Raw genomic sequence first — 4,807 nt, forward strand, 5'->3', positions numbered from 1 at the left:
TTCAAGGACATTATCAGGGGACTGCCTTTTTTCTTCATGGGAATTACCCAGGTTGGAAAAGACCTTGAAGATCATCAAGTCCAGCTGCAGCCTAAACAGTGCCCTAAGGGAAGTTTCAACTTTGTGATTCCTTGGGCTTACTCCTGGAGTGGTGACTGCTCACAGCCAACATGTGTTGATTAAAGACACAAATAAAAGATCCTCTCTAAGAACCTTATGAGGCATAGAAACTGCCCTTAAACTTAAGCTTTGTTGCAATCCTACAAAAAACCTTTATTTGTGCAGGAGAAGACCAGATGCAAGGGAAATTGCTCTACTGGTGCTGTGCTTACCATTGTCCAGAGTGGACAAGTGATGTCTGGAGCTCATTACTTCAGTGAGACAAAAACAAAGTTGTGTCACATATCAATTAAAAAATATTTCCCTCCCCAAAGCACCAAGTCATCTGTAGAACAGCTCTGGAAATGTGGGATTACAAATCCTTAACTTTCATTTGTAGTTTTAATGTTGATATTAATGCAAACATTTGAATTACTTGCAGACTTCTGATAAAAATATTCCAACATTGTGTGTATACACAAACCTGCACACTGGTTAGCACATTTGTATCTTGTGCAGCATAGTTATTCCTTCTGCGAACATTGCCAGAGTTTCTGACATTTTTTGGCATTTTAACAACATATTGCATTTTGGTGGTTGTGAATCTGGCTTTCTCTAGATAGCTGAGCAGTCATTTCACATTCTATGGAGAATTCTGCCCAAAACATCACAGTGGCAATTGTTCATTTTCAAATTTGAACTGAATGCACCATCATCAGAAGTTTCATCAGTATACTAGATATCAAGGGCCCAGATTTTTTTGAATAAAACGTCAGTTGAAATTTTTCAAGTCCAGATCCAAGAACAAGGAAAGGCATAGTGTAAAAGAAAAAGGAAAGGCAAGAAAATTGGTGAAAAATTTAATCAATTTAATCAATTTAATCAACCTAAATCTTGTTCATTGGGCTATAAAATGTGATGACTAGTAACTAAGACTGTATTTAGCCTATTAGTTTGTAATTATTTGCATAGGAGGATATGTGGATCACTATCTTTGATTTCCAGTCCTAATCACTTATATGGTTCTCAACTGCTGTAAAAGGAAGCCATAATGTAACATCCAGAGAAGGGACAATATAAAAAACATTGAATATGGGGGGCTTTAGCTAAAGTTTGGACAAAACTGTACTGAAAGCCTTAGGAATTAGTTACTAGGAGCTGTGTTAAGTATTTACATCTTTTGAGCTGATTTCTACTACAGGCTTCACTTTGCCTTCCTAAGTAACCATTGTATTACTTAGAGGTCATTTAGAGCAAATTTAAAATGAATGTTCTTTCTACCCTGGATTTTTGTAAAAATTTTACTCAAATAAATTATTGGCTCTTGAGAGGTGTTGAGATCACTGCAATGAGATGTTCATTGAGGTGATCCATCAATATGAGTTTATTTGAAAGACTGTGATGCTTTAAAAACTGCTAATTAATTTGCTTTCTATGTCTTATTTAGCAACTTCAGTTCTGTTAAACATTCTTGTGGACTGATTGAGCATTTGTACTCTTCATTTTCAGTGACATCTTTCTGTGTTTTCTCACAAAAGCCAAAAAAATTCCATCATCCCTTTTCGTTCTTGCTTCACAGCTGAACTCCTTTCCCAGTGGACAATAATATTTCCCAACAAGACAAAATTTTCAGGTGTGGAACTTCGTTTAATGTGATAGGCTACACATACAATAGGAACTGGAATATATTTCCCAGTCTTGATAAGAATAGAAGAGATGAACTAGTAAGTAGGCTACAAGGCTTACTAGGCCTGTGAATCAAGTGGTAACAATATTAGTGTTATGATTTTTGTGAGGTCCAACCAAAGCTGGTCTGTTCTATGACTGTTTTGAGTATCATGTCTTCCTGGCATTTAGTCACAATCTAAGTGTGTCAACAGCTACTTGCTTGTTGAAAAAAACTGTCATCATTATCACTGCTCCCTTTGTCTTTAGGAAATTTTGTAGTAGGAATAGATATTATGGCAGTCTTAAAATCTAGAAAATATTCTGGATTGCTGATTTCACTTGAATAATGTTCTGTATAACTGGAGCAAGATGATTTGTGATTTTATGTTGCATTTCTCAGACTTTGCTTGAAGACAACTTCTTATATATTCTACTGCCTTTCCACACTTTATATGCTTATTGGAGCTTTTATTTTTCTTATGGTGCATCTGTACTGGGTGGTAAGGAAATAAATTACATTTGCTGCTAGAATAATTACTGGAAAAAAGAATTACATAAAGTAAGCTCAAATATATGTTAAAATCCATAACTAGAGAGTAACACAAATTTTGAAAAGTCCTTCAGACTGGCGATTTTCACATTTGTTCCCATATTAAAGAAAGCTCATAAAATCTTAAAATGAATCACTGGACAAACCTGCTCTTTTTGTATTCAGTGTAGTTCAATTACTAATTGCAATGATACACAATATTTTGTTACACAAATGACAAATTACTTAAGATTACATCATTTTTACATCAAAGATTCCTTCTGGAAGATGATGATCAGCAAATCACTGAATAGGATATATTCCTATCTCTCCTCCCCAGCTGTGGTGTAATAGTATTTAGAAGTTTAGAAATTAACTTCTTCCTAAAGAGTTGAAAATGATTTACTGGAGGGTGCAGAAAAGATTACTCGTTCTTACAGTACTGTTAAACTAATGAATATGTTTCTGATGTTCTGTTAATCACTGTATGGCATTGCATTAACAGAAAATGATGTTGGATTCCAGTAAATGAATATTTAAATGTGTCTCTCTATATACTCATACAAGGCTGCTCACAATAGTATCAAAACACCTTATGAAGGCAGTTTCAGGTGAAGATAATTAAGCAGGCAATTATTTTCAGCTTTGTCAAAATAAACTGCAATTTGAAATCTAGGTGAGTATTAAAAACTCATTGCTTTTTACTTTTGAAGTTCTGTTTACTTGGCAATGCTCCCTTACTCATTGATGTTTGTAGCTTGTGTAGGGCTTGTCTCACTCAACTGAAGACAAAATTCCCATTACAATGAGATTGATGGACTGTTGAAACCTGTGAATTTATTTTCCCATGGGACAGTTTAGACCAATACCTGAATCTAAAAGCTATGTACAGCTCCTGATACAGACCACTATTACCAGAGGTGAAACTTGATTGTACTTATTAGTGTTGGGTTTTCGTTAGACTTCCATTTTATTGTAAACCTTTCAAACATGTTGGTCATTATTCCCCAGTCCTGTGAGAGTGCATTATGTTTTATGGTAGTAATGGAGAGTGGTGTCATTCCTATTCTCAGAAGCCAGAAACTGTGATTCTACCAAAACCAGATAGTAAATGCTAACAATTCTCTTCATCTCAAGGTCAAAGACATAAAAGAGTTACATCTTATTTTGGTACTGCACTGCAATTGTATGACTGAAAATGAAACAGTGCTAATGAAAAGCAGTGACACAAACTGAGCTCTTCACTAATCTGAAGACAAGTTTTAATATTCACTGTAGTGGATACTTCCACTAGCCCTTAGGTTCACTGAGTGGGCCTAAGCCATGTAGGCCTTAAATATACTGTTTGTTAGTTTCATCTTGTGCTTACTTTTACTATAATGAGGAGTGGAGTGTGAATGGACTTGAAATTTACAATTATCTCCAAAAACGCTGGATAAAATCAATCATAGAATCATAGAATGATGGGTAGTTAGTAATCATTTTGCTTTAGAGGCAGAGGCAGAACATGTGCTTTTCCTAGCACTTGGAAGCAGCAACATAAATGACATTTAATCTTGTCTTCAACATAACCTCCATTTATAAGACATGAAAATATTTTGATTGCTCTATAACCTCATGGATTTCTTTACAAATTAAAAGACCTATCATGATGTGTCACATGACACCAATTCCTTTGCTTATTTTAAAGAACAACAGTCCCTAACAGGACTTGGTTTGTATTATTAAAATGCTAGCGTCTCACTGCTAGTGCATATCGACAGTAATTCTCAGATCAGCTGAGTAAGGCTCGCCACTGAATGCAATATGTGTATAGTAACAGTGGCATGTAGTAGTACGAGGTAGGGAAGCTGTTATGCTTGGAACATGTAATAAATCTTAAAATACCCCACAGTTTGCAAACAATTAAAGAAATGTGGGAAATGTGGTGTTTTTGTTTTTTTTTTTGTTTCTGCTTTTTAGGGTTTTTTTTTTGTTTTTTTTTTTTTTAAGCAGAAATGAAAGAACCATCACTGTAGCACGAAGGCAACAATGGAAAGCTAGTTGTTATGCTGTGATAATAAAACAAACAGCACTCTGATAATAAAACCTCTCAACACTCTGGGGGATTTTTAAATTAACAGCCTGTTTGGTGTTAAATGTTCCTAGTACACCCAGTTGCTGAGCAGATTTATAATAATATGCCATTGATCATAAAAATAGGTGATGGCAATATGGTAGTGCAGTAAGCAGTTAAAAAAAAGGCACCAGCTGTCAATTGCTTTCTTAGTATTTTCTAGCTTTTATAGTTCTTTTTGAGACTCTTAGAAAGCTGGTAATTAAATTTTAATCTGCTTTTTCTTTTCTTTTTCTTGTTTGTTAAGCAGTTTTCTCTCATCAACTTCTAACTCTTACTGCAATTGAATTCAACATTCTGCTTTGAACACATTCTCATCTGTACAGAAGACTCACTGGTGTTTGGTTTTTTATTAAAAAAAAAGAGCTTTTGAAAGGAAGCATACTCTCATACAT

Source organism: Coturnix japonica, chromosome 4 (genome assembly GCF_054131305.1).
Source record: "Coturnix japonica strain WE chromosome 4, WE-NBRP24, whole genome shotgun sequence".
NCBI classification, from domain to species: Eukaryota; Metazoa; Chordata; class Aves; order Galliformes; family Phasianidae; genus Coturnix; species Coturnix japonica.